The sequence below is a fragment of the Suricata suricatta genome, chromosome 4, assembly GCF_006229205.1.
Source record: "Suricata suricatta isolate VVHF042 chromosome 4, meerkat_22Aug2017_6uvM2_HiC, whole genome shotgun sequence".
Classification (NCBI taxonomy): Eukaryota; Metazoa; Chordata; class Mammalia; order Carnivora; family Herpestidae; genus Suricata; species Suricata suricatta.
Genome location: NC_043703.1, coordinates 94,517,092 through 94,535,508, shown reverse-complemented (window position 1 = coordinate 94,535,508; position 18,417 = coordinate 94,517,092). Strand labels below are relative to the sequence as shown.

The window sequence follows — 18,417 nt, the reverse complement described above, 5'->3', positions numbered from 1 at the left end:
TAATAGGGTGAGTTACACTATTAGGTTTTCTAAAATTGAATCACCCTGAAAAGAACCCCACTTCCTCACAGTTTATTTTTTTAATGGACTACTGGATTCTATTTGTTAGTATTTAGTTAGAATTTTAATATCATATTTAAAAGTGAGAATACCTTAGTGTGGTGTACATGTGTGTGTACATGTACATGTGTATGTGATATGTGTGTGGTGTGTGTGTGGTGTAGGTATGGTGTGAGTCTGTGTGGTGCAGTGTTAAAGTGTGTGTGTGTGTGTGTGTGTGTGTGTGTGTGTTCTGGGCAATGCTTGTATGAAATGTGTGGTGTGTGCTTGATCTCTGTGAGTTTTGGTACCAATCATGCGTTGGCTTCATAAAACGAGGAGGCTTTTTCCTTTATGCCCTGGATGAGTTAAATAGCCTCAGAAGCATCTCTCTCTTAAAGGTTTAAAATTACTAACTTGTTAAATGATTGGATCTGGGTAGTTTTTTGATTAACATCTTTCTGAGTCTACTTCAATAGAAATTTCTTCAAAGATCATCCACTCGTTTTCATTTATTGGAGAATATGGGAACAACTGTTTTTCATATGGTGTCAAATAAGAGTGCAGTATGTAAGTTAAATGTTTTCTTAACACTTAATCTGAAGAGAAAGGGTAAAAGGAGGTAAGAGATGATTTTGGTACTAAGAGCAGCACCAGGATGGTTAAGTGGGAAAGATGTACTCTCTGTGAGGTTGGATCTTCTCTGAGTGATAAAATTGGGGAAATACATCATTGCCTGGTCTGCCATGATTTAGTAGGTCAACATCTACAAAAGAAATGTGATCAATAGATGACATCCTTCCAAATATGGTGGCCCTTGAGGAAGGTATGTAAGGATTCTTTAGGAGTGGAAAAGTAGGAGGCATTAGACTGGAGCTCAGCCGGGTGTCTACTTGCTGCCAGTTGGTAGAACAGGGAGGACTTCCTGGAGGAGAGGAACAGAAACTAAGCTGAGAAAGGACACAAGGTTGAGAAAGGCCAAGGACAGTTCAGTAAGAAGTGTAGGTACAGGATCAAAATGCCAGAGTTGGGGTTGTACCCACTTGGTGTGGGAAAGGAAACACAGGTCCAGGGACGGGTGAGGCTTGGGGGTTTGCTGGTGGGTGGGTATAGTGCACCAAGCTAAGGAGATCTTCCCTGACCCATGTGTCTTTCAAAAACTGGCTAATCTCTTGGGTTCATACTGTAAGGGTTATTCATGTTTGTACTGACTTGCCTTCTTTCCCCTTGGATTTGAGGAGAGATGCTCAATGATGAATCGATGTGGCTTATGCTTGTGTTGGTGAACTGGGTGTGTGTGGATGTCTTCTTTCCTCCAACCCCCTCGAGTCCTATTCCTTTTTCAGTTTCCAAGTGCTGCTTCCCTGTCCAGGGTTTTCCCTGAATACAGAAGGCTCTGCTCTGCTTGCAAGCTCCATTTTCCCAGAAGTGCCCTTCTCTGGCACACACACAGCTTCTTCCATCTCTACACAGAGCCTGGAAGAATGCTGAGGACAGAAGAGAGTATGAGGACGAATCAGCAACTCTGTCAAGGGATCTTTCAGAGGTCCTTTTTACCAACAACATTCTAGTCACCCTTTTGTTCTGAGAGGATGTTTCGGTTCCTGGACCTCAAGAGAAGGTTAAAATGAAATTAGCTTTATTTTGTTGGCTTTCTGTTCAATTTGGAGCAGTTAGGATAGCAGGGGACTTCACACCTGGAGAATTGGATCCTAGGGGATCAGCAGACAATGCTTTGCACATAGCAGGTGGTCATTAAGTGTCTTCTTGTTGGTTTTAAGTAGCTTGCACTAAGTCTGGTGAGTGGTTAGTGGCTGAGTTCAGACTAAGACTTAGAGCTGGTGGCTCATCTTCCTGGGCTCCTTCCATCAGACCTGCCCAATATGCCCTTTTCAGGTAAGGCTGGAGGAAGTATAATGATGAAGTGATGAAGTGATGAAAACAATAGCTCTGTGGGAACCACCACAGAGGCTGTACCTAGAGAGTAGAAGCAAGCCAGGCAGTTGCCAAGATCCAATCAGTATCAGGAGCTGGGGGCTTTTCAAACAGAGCTGTGTGTCACAGCAGAAAATAGGCACAAGCCAGAAACCAGGGTCTCTGCAATCAAAGTGAAGCTTGCAGGGCCTGCCATTCTTCCTGCTATTGCAGAATTCCATGACTGCCTAAGAATGGCCTTACCAGAGTCTGAAACCCATCAGATGCCACATGGAGCCTGCTGCCTTTTCCATGTCTTCCTGACAACACTCCACAATATCTTTAACATTAAGGGTTGAACTTGAATACAGCTGGTCTGAGAATCCCTCTAGAGAGTAAATACCACCTGCTAAAGAAGACCCAGTGTCTGTGGGCCACCTGAATTTCCCGAGATACTTCTTACAAATGTAAATTCCTAGGCCCTACCCAGACCTACTGAATCTGCGTCTCTGGAAGTGTGGCCAGGAGTCTGAATATTTAATAACATCCTAGATGATTCTTATTTATGCACACTGACATTTGAGCTCTATTGTGTGATATCAAAACACAAGTTCCCTTGAAGTGACTCAATGGTGATGTTAAACTCTGGCCCATATTTATTCCTTTGTTCATTTATTTATTTGACAAATATTTTAAAGACTTATGTTCAAGGCATTATGTTAGGTGCTATGAAAGGTTAAATTTAACTAGTTATACTTATTTCCAGTTAGTTCAAGAAACAACTAATAGATGCTCACTGTGCTCTAGGCAAGGTGGGAGATGCTACATATCCAATATAAAGAAGCAGTTCCTGGCCCCTAGGACCTGGGCAGGGAGGGGGGCCCTCATAGAACCAATGTGACATGGCATGAGAGGTGCTGCTGATGTTATAAGTAAAATACATGAAAGCAGAGATGGAAATGCTCTGTTAAAAGGCAGGAGGAAAGATCCTAAACAATTTCAGAGATGAGATGGCATTTGAAGTGGATCCTGAAGACCAAGTAGAATTTTGCCTAGGAGAATGGGCAAGACCAAGAGAAGCATTCTGGTCAGAGGGAGAAACCCAAGCAAAGGCATGGAGACACAAAGATGCAGGGCATACCTGGGTGCATGAGCGATTTTGTATGATTGGCCTATTGAGTGTCTCCCAAGAGGAAACTGACTGAAAATAAAGCCAGAAACAGGCAGATACCAAATTGGGAGGGAGCGTGAATATTATTCCAAAGTCTAGACTTAGTCCTATAAGCCAGTGGTTCCCAAACCTGGCTGTGCAGATTCGTCAACCCTACCTACTACCAATGTGATTCAATCTGGGGTGGGGTCAAAGAGTCTCTTTTTACCAAGGTCTGCAGGCAATGCACAGACATGGTTGGGATCTACTGCAATGAAGAGTGCTAGTAGAACTTTCAGTAAAGGAAAGTCATTATCACAGTTGGACTCTGGTAGGCCCAAGACTAGAATGAAGTGAGTGAAGCATGTAGGGAGCAAAATTTAAGGAGGCCTTTTCTCTTGGCACCTCCATGATCTCGAGAGTTGTGTCTCCTTATGTTCTGTGCCTTTGGCACCTTACTAACTGCACATTAGTGAGTAAGATAATGGAAGGGCTTGGAGAGGGAGAAGGCACACATCAGAACAGTCCACAAGGAAGCCAGTACAATAGTCCAGGTGAGAGAGGATGGAAACTTCAAGGATGGAAAGAAGACCAAGCAGACCCTTCCAAAGTAGCCCCATAAGTCAGGGTATGACCCAGGGAAGCAACCAAGGAGGATGTTAAGATTGACTGACTTAGGGACTAGAGCATGGGCAGTGAGCACTGAAATAGAAGGCATGAAGTAAGTTCAGGGAAATGATAAGGTGGTCAGTTTTGGACACACTATTTCAAGTTCTTATAAGAGACTCTGGGCAGAACTATACTACTAGTTCTTCCTAAAGATATATTCAGGTACATCCTATTTCAAGAGTCTCACCAAATTCAACAACTAATTATTAAGCACCTACTATGTGCAAAGCCCTGCACTAGATTGCTCTGGGGGTTGGGGGGCGCACAAAAGGTAGTACCCTACCCTAGGTCTCGAGGATCTCATCTATACAAATGGATACATCCAGTATGCATTAGTCTATATTAGATGCAATGATAAAAACATAGAGATAGTATCATGGGTGCCTAGAAGAATTCACAAGATTGCTTCTGGCAGTGGGGGTTAGAAAAGACATCTTGGAGATGGGAGCTGAGCTGGCTCCTGGATGTAGATACAGAAGAGAAGAGCAAGCAAAACAGGAAAAGTTGAGTGAAAACACAGAAATAGGAATTTCACAGAGTGTTAGAAAACTGATTTGGGGGCACCTGCATGGCTCAGTTGGTTAAGCATCCAACTTTGGCTCAGGTCACGATCTTGTGGTTCATGGGTTCAAGCCCCACCCTTGGGCTTTGTGCTGACAGCTCAGAGCCTGGAGCCTGCTTCAGATTCTGTGTCTCCCTCTCTCTCTCTGCCCCTTCCCCACTCACTCTCTGTCTCTCTGTCTCTCTCTCTCTCTCTTAAAATAAAATAAACATTAAAAATTAAAAAAAAAAAAGAAGATTGCTTTGGACACCATGTTTCCACATGCATTTATTAAGCATCTCATATATGCTCATAACTTTGTTAATGTGGCAGCCATGAGAACACACCTCGTAAGCCTCCAACTCTGGGTGTTCAATGGACCAAGGACCCAACTGCCACACTCTGTAATCCATAGGCCACTCCTGGCCAGTAACTGAGCAGGACAGGAATTCTGACATAGGCCCATTCCTCAAGAAGATACAGACTCAGTTGATGACCAATTTTGACTCAAGGACTCTCTAGCAGCTAAACTGAGCCTCCCTGAAACAACATAGCCATCTAGGATGCCTCCACCTTGCTCACCTTCACTGACTAGAGGGTTAGATTACATTGCAGCCTGACTCTTCCAGGCTTACTAGCAACCTCCCCAGTTCCTTTCACACCATCTTTTCCAAAGACCCAGACTAATGCTGTTAGGTACTGTGAGAAGGGAATAATATCAAGGTGATTCTTTTTCACAGTTCTTTGCATATTGGCTCATCCTTAAATACCCTAGTAGGGCTATCTGTTCAAAGTAATTTAGCAAAGAGGTATTTTATAAAAAGAAAATAGTTCTGAAAAAGCACAAATAAATCTGCTCCTTTATGTTTTTATGTATCTCAAGATTCCTCAATCTTGTGACCTTTTGCTGGCTGGTCAGTCTAGCCTTGTTGGCTTTGTGCTTTCTTGGGCAGTCCAGTATGGATTTTTACTAAGGCTCTCTGATTTCCCAAAGATCACATGGGGGTAGTGGAAAAAGGATTTGGAACCAAACAGGCCTTGGTTCAAATAGCAAGAATGCCCCTTTCTGTGTAAACTTTTTGAGCTGCTCTTCCTCATCTGCAAAATGGGGCTAGCACATGGATGGTGCATAGTTACTAGGATGATTGGAGATAAGGTACAAAGAGTCCAGCACCCTATCCTTGAGAGTTCTTGCATCTGTTAGCTTTATTGAAAAGTTGGGTTGAGTTTAGCAGTATAAAAACGAAATGAAGGACTTGAGGTCACACTGAAATGGCTAATTTAGGCTAAGAAGCCAGTGTTCCTCTCTGTCGCTACCAACATGGGAAAACACAGTTCAGAGATAAAATGAAAATCATCCAAAAGCCTAATTCTAGGGATTACACTTTCAAAATTCTTCTTAAGTCAGGCAATTAGAGCCAGAACCTTCTGCAGATGTAAGTGTCACATCTAATAGCACACAAGCCTCTGCTCCATTCTGTCTAGTCAAGTTTTGATTCAATAGACCCAAATGTTCCCATGCCAGGTATCCCTTGGCATGAAGAATCATAGGTCCTCATTCTGCTGATTCCCAGCAGGGGGTAATCCCAGTTGTGTGTGCACTAGCATGAAACCTATAGACCCCGGATGTGTTAAAGATAGCTACAAATTCATTGATACTCCTCCCTTAATGAGATGGGCTCTATTTCCTCTCCCTTTGATTCTAAGCTGAAACAGTTGTATTAGGGGTTTCATAGGAATAGAATCTGTAGAGTACATATAACTATAAAAGAAAGAGATTTGTTATAAGAAATTGGCTTGCATGATTATGGAGGCTGAGAAGTCTCAATATTTATTATCTGCAAGTTGGAGGTCCAGGAAAGCCAGTGGTGTTCTATTCTGAATCCAAAGACCTGAGGACCAGAAGCACTTGTTGGTGTGAGTCCCAGTCTGAAGGCAGGAGATGACTAGAGTCTCAGCTCAAGCAGTCAAGCAGAGAATGCAAATTCTTCCTTCTTCTGCATTTTTGTTAGATTTAGGCCCTCAATGGATTGATTGGTAACCATTCACATTAGGAGGGGCAGTCTGCTTTATTCAAACTTCCAGTTCAAATGCCCTCATCCAGAAACATCCTCAAAGTACATACCTAGAAATAATGTTTAACCAAATATCTGGGGATCCTATAGCCCAGTCAGGTTGTAATATTAGCCACTAGAGTACTCTGAAAAAGATGTGTTAGTTCTGGGACTAGCCTTTATGAGAACAGGCCACTTCCTCCTTGCTCTTTTGGAGCCCTGAGTAGCTGCATCAGAATTCTGGCTCCCCTGCTGCAGAGGCCGTGTGGAAAGTCCCTGAGATTATGTGACGAGGGAGCAGTCAAGCTAACCTTTCAGTCAGTGCCACTTCCATTAAGGTGCCATGAATGTGAGAAAAGCCATCTTGAACCCTTCAGTTTAGACCAGCTGCCACTGAATACCCTGAGCAAATCCAGACAACTCTAAGTGGAGCAGAAGAATCACCCAACTAAGAACTGCCAAATTTCCAACCAACAAAATAGTGAAATATAATAAAATGGCTTTTGTTTCAAGCCACTAAATCTTGAGTCTGCACTTGGAGCTCCTTTTGTATGATGCCCAGGCAACCCTAAGGACTTGCGTGACTCAGCACCCTGAAGGCTAAGTCCTTAAAATTTGTTGCCTGTTCACCTTCTCGGGGCTCAAGGTGTATGTATGCAGGGATACACAAAGGAATGCTCTCAGGCTCAGTCTAGAATCTGATTGGTTTCCTTCAACCCCAACATTCGTTCCTCTTGACCAGTTTTTCAATGTGAAGGCCAAGGTTGTAGAAGACTGGATTATAGAAAAGGGAGAAAGTGGGAAGAAAAGGAAGAGGAGGTTTCAGATTGGTTGGCATCTGCTAAGGAATGAAATAAAAACCTGAAAGTAAAGAAATGGGCCAATTTTCACTTACTCTTTGGAAACCCTGCCCATTGTTTAGCACCAGCTGCACCTTAGAGGATGAATCAAGACCAACAGCTAATGGCCAGCAGAACTCCTTTCTCCTCAGTTTCTTGCTGACATGAATTTCATTTATTCATTCAGTCAGTCAAAAAGCACTTAATGAGTAACTGTAATCTGTGGGAGAAACTAAATATGGTACAATTTAAATGTCCTATTTCACCCATTTGCAGCTCAACATGAGATCTTTCTTTTTCATAATCAAATCAATAAAATTCTGCACCCCCCCCCCTTCCAAGGGCAGGAAATCTATTCTCCTATCCTGGGGTTTCCTGCCTGTGATACATTCCAGAAACCCATGGGTGCCTACCCAGATCGCTTCAAAGAAAACCCGTTTGTCTGCCAGAAAAAAAACATTCTTTACCACCATTGCTGCAGCTCTGGCTTCCCTGAAGACCTGCTGAAAACAGGGAGTCCCCCAAACTCTTTAGCAAAAGGAAATGCTACAGTGGCCGAGGTCTGTGGCAGAAAGAGTTGAGATTAGTGTGCCTACTTTGCCCCGAAACCAGTGGTCCAGTACCAGTCCTCTACCTCAAGGAATCACCATTGATTCTGAAGTTCACAGCCAATTTGGAAGTGGTAGCTGGAAGTTCAAGGAGGATGAGAACACTCTCCTTTCTCGAGGCCTCATTCAATTCAGGTGTTCCAGAGACCAGAGATCTAGACCTTTAGGGAAACGTCCACATACCAAAAATCCTGCCCTGTGAAGGAATGTCATGGAACCTGAGTGACCAGGTCAATAGAGGTTCCAAAGTAGCCACAAGATAGACCCCAAACCAGGCCCCTTCCAAAGCCAATCAGGTCTGTTTCCCAGAGAGGAGAGGAAGCCCGCCCTGGTCCACACTTTCTTCATTTCCTGTCTGTGTTACCCATTTGTCATTCCCCATGTGCTGAAGAGGGAGTCAAAATTTGTCAAAAAATCCATTTCCATTGTCCATGGCCACTTTCTTACAATAAAGCATAGTCTCTCTCCCTTAGAGAGGGCATACACAACCCAAACTTATGTAGCAATAGAGGAGAATAGTATGTCAAATCATAGAACTTTAGAACTAGAACAGACTCCAAAAACTATATAGATCAACCTCTCTGTTATACCAGCAAGGAAGCAGAGGCTTTCCCATTTGTGGAAAGCCAAGCACGGCCTTTGGTAGTGAGTCCAAGTCTTCAACCCAAGCTCATTACTCCAGATTTCATGTAACTGCCTCTCTTGGCCTCTAAACCAAACCAAAAGATACTTAAATAATTTGGGGGCTTTACTTTTTTTTTTTTTCTGTGCCTAAGAAAAACAGAAACATTTCTCATTAAGCCAAGGCAGGGTCTGACAGAGCTGGCAGCTGGAAGTGTCTTTCTAAATCTGGAAACACCACATCTCCTTTTGAGAAGTGGGAGCAACAATTTGTGCCTCTTAAATGTGAAGAAACGTATTTCTTTGTGAGAAAAAAATAACTACAGTGAAATTGCTGAAGACAAATATTAGGCAAGGCAGTCAGCAAAGCAAGAGATACTGAAGTTGTCAGAATATTCCGTTTATTCATGTGCCAAAAAGGGGAAAAAATACCAGCAAATTGTTTTCCATTCGCAAGTAGGTTCTATGAATTTTCCCAGATGATGAATATATAGGAATTCATAAGTTATAAGAATTGAATGCCCAAGTATTTGATAAACAAGACAGGCTGAAATAGGGCTCATGAGGAAAAATACTCTTTATTCACCCTATAGCAAAATCTTCCTACCATCACCATCCAGGATTACTGATGAGCTGAGTCATACATATGAGATCAATGGCTCAGTTTAAAATGCACACTCCTTTTATTCACATATATGATGTGAAGATGGTGTAATTTGTGAAGAAATACCAACAGGTCTTCATTCATTCTCTTTCATTTATTAAATGCCTACTGGACATGTAGATTATAATAGTTTCTGAACATATAAGGAAAACTAAGACATGAGATCATCTATGTTCTCACCAGTCAAGAGAGACAAGAGCCACAAACCAAGCACTGTGGTGGGAGAATGTGTAAACAATGGGGTGCCAGGGGCACACAGACTTAAAAGAAACAGTGATGTGCACTAAAATCTGAAGCGATTAGGACTAAACTAAATCAACACAAGTAGGATGGAAGAGGAAAGAGACAAATGAGAAATGAAAAGACATAGGTGATCAAGTGATTTGATTCTCAGTTGATAAAGGTGTCTGTGGAAGAAGGCAATAGTGTGATTCCGTTGTTGACAGCAGAAGAGGCCCGCTGGGGGACAGGGGCAGATGCTGTAAGCCCTCCTCAGCATGTGAGACACACAACAGAAGCAGCCAAGTGTCATTATACCAAAAAGGGTGCTTCATGCACATGACAGAATGTACCTCTATCAAGTCCTTGTCAGCAGCTCTCAGAGATTTTGCTTTCACAATACAGGAAGCTCTGTGACCTGTTGCAACTTCATTCTCCAGAACCTAGGCTCTGCTGGGTTCATCCCTGGCTCTGCAGTAGTGACTTCCACTTTGTGCTCAGTCTTTGGAGTCAGTCTTCATTTTTGTTCTAACACCAGATTTCTAGTCTGGATGGCTGGAGGATAGTCAACCAAGTCAGGAAACTTGAAGAAAGGCTAATGAATTCCTGTTTTGACTTCGCATTTTAAGTAGTCCCTGGGACCAACATTCTTCCAGTCAGTGGGTGGAATTATCTTTTACTTGTTTGGAATTTAGCGCATGGCTTGCCAGCCACCTTGGGGTTTTTTGTTTGTCTTTTAGCTGAGGAGTTCAGCATTTTGCTGTTCTTTCTCTCTATTTTCTCTTGCTTTATGGGAGCATCTTCGGAGACAATACAACCTCATGATTGGATGACTAACTCCTCTTCTAGCATATACAGGTCTGGTCCAGCAGAATATGCACTGTGCTCTCAGTTGGAGACATTCCGTTTTGTGTGTGCCCTGTACCACATGTTGTACATTTGTGTGTACGTGCCCTGTACCGCACCATTGAACATTTGTACCACACCATTGAACATTTGTGTGCACGTTGTCTTGCATTTGTTGTCTTTTTTTAAATTCCCTTTTCCCTGACATAGCTCAAGAAACAGCTGCACATCTATGATTAACTGAAATGGGGTAGGACTGATTATTAAAGGAGCAAATTCTAGAATTAGGTCTGTTCACTAGAATTGGGAACAGGAAGGCAAGTCACATACAAAGAGTCTAGACCCAGCTACAGACATCAGAAATTCAGTCTGTAGGCAGAGCAGGAGGGTGACAGACAGGGGTGAGCCAGGTCAACATTAGCACTACACGATGTAATTGTGTATTGGAGTGGTTCATGCCAGCGTGATATGGGGAGCTGATGACATTGTTCTGATGAAAAAGCAGAGGTTTGTCCTACAGATACAAGGCAGAGTCCAAGGCAGTACTGAGGCACAGAGGAGATGGCGCTAGCATCTAGTTACCAGAGCTGGGCTCAGGCAGGAGGCAGACCAGCCGCCAGGGTGAGTCTGAAGCTCCCCAGAGCTTGCTTCAGCAGATCTGTTGCAAGTCCAGGAGCTGGAGTTGGGAGAGGGGAGTGGGTACTGGAGAAGAAAGGCACGTGGAGAGAGAAGTGTGGCATTGAGAGAGGGTTGCTGGTTGAGCCTAACATCTCCCAACTGGACTGAGACAAGCCCCCTTGAGGGCAAGGACTATTCTGCTCCTCTGGTCTCCAATCAGACTGCACATAATAGGTGCTTAATGGGTGCAAATACAATTGAGGAGAATTAAAGGGCCATCTTCAGTTAATTATTCAGAATCCCATGGTAACAAACAGCCTCCTGGATTTAATTTACTGCAAGGATATATAGGGTCCCTAGAAAAGGAATGGTTGCATAAAGAAATACCTTGATTGTGCATATGACAGTGATTGACTGAGAAATATCCTCATAGGCCCTGACAAAGGACACTGCTAGTTACAGATTACATGAATGGAGACCCAGCAATCTCCCAGCCTTCACCGAGTCTTCCTTGGCCTCAGTGCCCGAAAATGGCCCCGCTGCCCACGCTGTCATACCATGGGTTTGCCTGAGGAGCCCATGCATGTATTCAGAAGTTCCTTCTCCCTGTTTCCTTGGGAGGAGAGTGAGGTTTATTACTCTCTTAGCCCTCTGCTCTGTTCTGGAAACTCTAGTTTAGGCTCAAGTAAACCTACCAACCTGGCACATTCCTGAGTGCTTACTGGACAGGTGAAGCAGAGGTCAGTTTCCCAGGGTGGGTTCCCAGCTGCACCCTTCCTAAAGGGCCAACTTAAGTGACTCCTGCACTGGTTCAGCATGGTAACTTCTGGGTCCACTCCACACCCTCAGTGCCCTAAATTAGGTGAGGTTGGGAATCTGCATTTAGATTCTAGACATTAGGTCACCTACGTTTGGCAGAGAAAAATACACTCCAATGGAACACACAGGAGACAGCATTCTTTCTGCTAAGGTAAGGGTTAGCACCAGCTACCCAGAGAGATGTAATGTACATGTGCACAAAAGTTGTATTTTTTCTGGACAGATACGAAGATAAACACATCCTGCCTGAAGCAAAATTGTGAAACTGAGAAGTCAGTGAAATTCGCCTTGGGTGTCTCCTACCTCTCTTGTTTCTCCTTCAGTGACCAAACTCTCCCTCCCCTCCCTGCTCCTTCTTGGTTCTGGGTGCTTTCTGAAGTTAAAAAAAAGTGGGGGGGGGGATCTGATAGCATAATTATACTCTCTCCTTCACATTGCTGTGGTAACTGCCCTGGGTATTTACATTTTAAAACTTTTTACTATAGAATAGAATGGCTTTGTGGGTCTTCCTTGGAAAGACTTTTTAAGCAATACTAAGCAGATAGAGATTGTTTTTTATGTTTTCCAAAGTTATAGTGCACTGTATCAAAGGCTGGTGGCTCCAAATGTCAATAATTGCCTGCAAGTTTGTTTTAGATGCATCAGGTGTTGGGAAGTTACTTCAGAAGGAACATTCTGGCCTTCTTCTCTCCCCCAAACCTTACCCATACACTCCCATTCTCTGCTAAAGAGAACACCCAACATTACAAACCTCTATGAATTACTAAAATATTTTTTGCCTGTGTTCTCTTTTAATCCTTACAAGAGTCCTATGAGATAAGGATTATATTTATTCTAATTAAAACAATTAATTCCACTTAACTTTTCCTCTAGAAACACCATTTCTTTAGCTTAGACCTTACACTCCCCCACCCCAGGTTTCCTCCTCCTCCCATCTCTGTTTCTGCTCAGGGACCTTTGCAGGTTCCATTTCTCCGTGCTCCTTAAATATGAGAGTTCCCTGGATTTTTGCTATACTCTAATCATGGCCATCTCATTCATTCAGGAAGATATTGCAGCATGTATGTATATACCAAATCTTCACAGCTTCATTCAGAGCCCAGCCCTCTCTGGGTTCCAAGCCTTTTCAACACTCCTGTTCATATATCACAAGTCCCTAAAACTCTTGTCTAAAGCAGAATGTATAAAATCTACTCCCACCCATCCATCACCCACTATCACCATTAAAATATCTGCCTTTTGGACTCTGTTCATTGATTCCTATCTCCAGCCCATAGTCATTGGCCAAGTCCTATCTGTTACTCTCCTAATGGTCTCTCATTTCCCCTGCCACCATCACCTCCCCACTTAGACTCCTATAGTGCTCCACTGATGGGCATCCACTTTGTTCCTCTTTAACTCATTTTCAAGGTTTTGTACAACTCTCCTCAAGCCACAACTCTACTTAAACAATCAATAGTTGAAATGGGAGAAGATATTTGCAAATGATATACCCAGTAAAAGGTTAGTATCCAAATATATAAAGAACTTCTACAACTCAACATCCAAAAAACAAATAATCTAATTTAAAATGGGCAGAAGATATGAACAGATATTTCTCCAAAGAAGACATCCAGATGGACAACAGACACATGAAAAGATGCTCAGCATCACGTATCATGATGGAAATGCAAATCAAAACCACAATGAGACACCACATCACACTGGTCAGAATGGCTAAAATCAAAAACATAAGAAACAATAAAAGTTGGCTAGGATGTGGAGAAAGGGGAATCCTCATCCACTGTTGGTGAGAATGCAAACTGGTGCAGCCACTGTGGAGATCAGTATGGAGGTTCCTCAAAAAATTAAAAATAGAATTACCCTAAGATTTAGTAATTGCACTACTGGGTATTTACCCAAAGAATATGAAAACACTAATTTGAAAGGACATATGCACCTCTGTATAAATTTATTGCAACATTATTTACAATTGCCAAATTATGGAAGCAGCCCAAGTATTCATCAAAAGATAAATGGATAAGAAAAACATGGTATGTGTGTCTGTGTGTGTGTAATAATACATATTTATAATATATATATATATAAATACATATATATATTATTCAGCCAGAAAAAAAAGAACAAAACCTTGCCATTTGCAACATGGATGGAGCTAAAGAGTATAATGCCAAGTGAAAGAGTCAGAAAAAGACAAATACCATATGATTTTACTTATAAGTGGAATTTAAGAAACAAAACAAAAAAAGGAAAAATAAAAAGGGAAACAAACCAAGAAACAGACTCTTAACTATAAAGAATGAACTGATGGTTAGGGGAAGGGGGACATAGGGAATGGGGATTAAAGAGTATACTTATCATGATGAGCATGGGTAATATATAGAATTGTTGAGTCATTGTATTGTACACCTGAAACTAATATAACACTGTGTGTTAACTATACTGGAATTAAAACAAAAAGCTTTAAAAATGGAGCTATGATTAAATTATTTGCTCCAAGTTATTAGTGGAACATTAAAAGTCAGTAGTTGGCCTGATCATTGTTGTAAACCTGTAGATATGGGTCCCTATCTTTAATGTGGCCTCTGAGACTCAAGAGAAGTATGGTCTCTAGCCAACTTTCCAATCTCATCTCTCCCCACTGTCTCCTTCACCAGGAATATTCCTGTCCCTCTGACTTTCTTTTGTCTCCTTAGAAGTTCAAGGGTTTTTGTACCTTTGCACTAACTGTTCCTGTCATGTGGCTGACTCTTAATTATTCTCCAAATTTCAACTTAAAATGTCCCTTCTCCAAGGAGGTCTTCTGCTATTTTTTAGATAAGGCTAAATCTCCTTGGGTTTTGCTCTAATAGCACATAACCTCCATCACAATTGAAATGGCTTTTTAATAGTCATTAACCAGAATATAAGCACCATAAAAGTGAATTTTTTTCTTCACTTTATCCCTGCCATCTAGTGCACTGCTTAACACACAATTAATACTCAAAAAAAATTTATTGGTTTGAATAAAATGATTTGTCCAAGCTAGGTTAGAAATGTCATAGTGAAGGTTTGAAACCCAATCTATCTGACCCCAGAGCCCATTTTCTTTTTCCTTTTTTCCCTCACTGTGCATCCCTCTCCTCTCACTAATTCTTAGGTGTCCTGGAATAGTGGCCATGTGATTACATGCCCTCCCTTCATGGAGGTAAATCTCATTCTCTTGGTTCAGAACCTGCTACCTCAGACCTGCAAGTATCCTAGGTGGGTGAGGACCAGGGAATAGCTGCCCAAGGGCCCTGCTAATATGGTGTGTATGTGTTGGTTTTAAGACATGTCCACAAATTCCTTAATACTTCTCTTTTGAAGAAATGGAGCTTAATTCCACTCCTCTTGGGTATAGACTAGACTTAATGACTCATGTCTAACAGATAATTTTGACAAAGTAACTGTCTATAAGTTCTGAGACTAGGTCTGAAAAGACATTGAATCACTTGCTCTTGTATCATTCACTCTGAGAAAAGTAAACTACCATGTCCTGGGAACGATCAAGTAGCCCTATGGGGAATTCCATGTGGTGAGAAACCACGGCCTCCTTCCAACAGCCAGCAAGGAACTTGGGCTTTCTGTCAAATGTACTGTGTGAGGGCACCATCTTGGAATCAGTTCTTCCAGCCCAGTCAGCCTTCAGGTGACTATAAGCATGGCAAACATCTTGACTGCAACCTTATGAGACCCTCTGAACCACAATTGCCCACCTAGGCTGCTCTCAAATTTCCAGCTCCCAAAATGATGAGATAATGTTTGTTGTTTTCAGCTATTACATTTGTGGATCATTTGTTACAGAGCAATAAATAATCTACACTGAGTGAAAAAGGAGAGAAATAATAGGATCAGGGCAAGTAAGCAAACCACAGAGGCAGTTCTGTGGAATGAGGGAAAGACAAGCTATGTGTGGAAACTGTCTTTTTATGGGTGTGATTGTTATGTTAAACATAATGATGCTGAGATGGGAGGTAGGGTACTAGGGTAGAGGGAGACTGAGAACCCTGATGGACAGTGAAATAGAAGTGGACATCCAAACATGAGCCCCAGACAACCTGAGGCCAGTAACACAAGAGAGAAAATAGGAACCATGAATCCAATGGAAAATGTAGCCTCTATAACCAAGCACTGAGCCACAGAGGGGTATCTAGAAATAGGAGCCAAGACACCAAACTCCTACAGAATCAGTGACATGTCTCAGGTCACAACAGAAACAAAGGGAATAGAGCAGACGATTCTGTTGTGGGTCTTCTGCTTCAGCTGGTTTAGTTCCCACCCAGTCTATATAGAGGTTTCTGCTCCTAAAGTACCTCTTCGTGAATGAGATTGGGCCTCACTCCATCCTCTTTACAAAGTAAGTGTTGGGCTTATAACTCCCAAGGCTGCCTGCTCTCTGGAGAACTGCCCTCAGCCAAATGCGTTGCATCCACCCATCACCCCACCAACAGACCTCAGCCAGTGACTGACTGGCATGAGGGTACAAAGAGCCAGTGCCTTTGCCTTGAGATGGGGCTATCTGGTGCAATTTACACTCCAAAGCTTTTCCAGGGGATCGGATTTAGGTTAGCGTCCAGCTGAGACCATGTTCTTCTCTTATCCTAACCTGTTTCTCTCACTGATCTTTCCTAAGAGTACTCCTGCAACAAATCGCTTGAACATGAATCCCCATTTCAGGATCTTCTTCTAGTGAACCCAATCTATAACACACCTTAAAAAGATCCATAACTATCTGGTGTGTGTGTGTGTGTGTGTGTGTGTGTATAGGTGTATGTGTCGGTGTGCATGTAAATGTGTGCATGCATACTACAGACTGAATGTTTGTGTCCTGCCAAATTCATATATTGAAACACTACTCTCCAATGTGATAATATTTGGAATTGGAGCATTTGAGTGGGAGTTGGGTGTCAATGAACTCATGAGGATAGAGCTCCCTTATGGGATTGGTGTTCTTATAGGAAGACAAAGAGACCAGAGTCATCTCTCTCTCCATTATGTGATAGCACAGCAAGAAGGCAGCTATCTGCAAACCAGGAAGAGAGAGCTCTCAATAGATAGTAAAACTGCAGTCACCTTCATCTCGGACTTCCCAAGCCTTCAGACTGTGAGAAATCAATGTTTTCTTTTTTAAGCCATGTAGTCTATGATATTTTGTTACAGCAGCTCAAGTTAACTAAGACAGTGCATATGAATATGATTGTGGTGATGATGAATGAATATCTAAAATCAGAGAAAACAGTAAAAATTGTCCTGCATAAAGAGTCCATGAACCAGAACAAGAAGGCAAAACCTAGCAATTTGGTTAAATGGCTTAAAATAAATATAAATGAGTCATTTATCTAAATGTTTATTGAGTAATGAATTTGTACTGTATCATCGTGGCTAAGCTAGAAAACTTTGTCCAGAATCTCTTTCCTTGGATTCTGTGTTAAAGTTGTCCCCAAAAAATGTGCACAAGATTTAGAAGGCAGAAGTGAAACAGCAGTTACTCTCTGAAAGTTGTGGTTGGATGCAATGACAGATGTTAGAAGTGATGGTGTGTTTAGCCTGGCCCTCCCTCCCCATGTCAGCTCTTCTTTCCAGCTGCTGATACTGCCGACCAACAGAAATCCAGGCCTGTCCTCAGGTGCAAAGGCAATAGCTTACTATAGATTTCCCCACCAGCTCGTCACAGACCCACTCCAGCAGCTGATGTGCCTGGCTTCCCAAGTTCCCCCAGTAGACCGTAACTTGTTCAATCATGCCAATGTGTTAGGAGACTTGATTAGCAATTTTCTCTCATCCTCTAGCTCTGTATTTTAGGCTCTAGTTCTCCAATTTCCCCCCTAATTCTGAAAGGTCTTATTGCTATAATATTCCATATTATTCAAGGTGGTCTGCTTTTCTCATTGAACCCTGATACCCTAATGCACTCAGAGTGATTATATTTAACTGCCACACTGCATAGTAACTAATACATATGTCATTAAATGGATGTTAGATTAATTTTGTTGATGTTGTTTTTCACGAGGAATGGTAAACTCCCTAGAGATATGCTCAATATTTAGATCCTGCTATTCTTTTAGCATGGTCACTTGAAGTGAACTTTACAAAATTAGAAAGAGAATTGAAAAAGCAGTGAGACATTGACTGTCATCAGTAATGCAGAAACGATGGAGGATTTTCATCTGGGAGAATGTCAGAGTTAGACTTTCAATTTCATCATCCTGGTTGCAGTGTGAAAAATGGGTTGTAGGGAGATTGAGTGTGGAGGTTACAGTGAACAATTACTAGGATAGTGCAGTCATGTAGGCAGAGATGATGATAGGCGGACGAAGGTGATGGCAGCAGGATGGAGTGAGGAACCTTAGTCTGCCAGGAGAAGGCAATCTAAAGCATGGATAACCCTTTCAGAGATAGCAAAAGTATCTTTGGCTCTAAATGATCATCACAGAATGACTGGGATATTTAATCCCCAATTCCCTCTTTTTCCTTGTGGAAATCCAAACTTATATGCTGTTTAATTTTTTCTTGCAAGCACTCTTTAATTTGTTATTATTGAACAGCACTTGCATGGTTTTTACTACCTAGCCAATGTAGGAAGTGCTTTTCAAAGGTTGACTCATTTGATCCTTATAATGGCTACAGGTGCAGTTTTCCTACTGTCTTCAGGTGATAGCAAAATCTTCCATCATCACTGATGACCATTGCTGTTTCTATCCCCACTGTTGGTCTGGATGATAGAGTTTACTTCACATCCTGTGTCTGTGTTGCTCTCTCTGACTTGAGGAAGTATGTCAGTTGGGTTTTTTGTTT

General features: G+C 42.1%; 1 long non-coding RNA gene across 1 annotated transcript in view; it reads left to right on the top strand.

Annotated features, from left to right (window-relative positions):
- The window catches only part of LOC115289801, a 32,737-nt gene that overhangs the window by 9,873 nt on the left and 4,447 nt on the right, over positions 1-18,417 (top strand). The gene's annotated exons all lie outside the window — the stretch shown is intronic.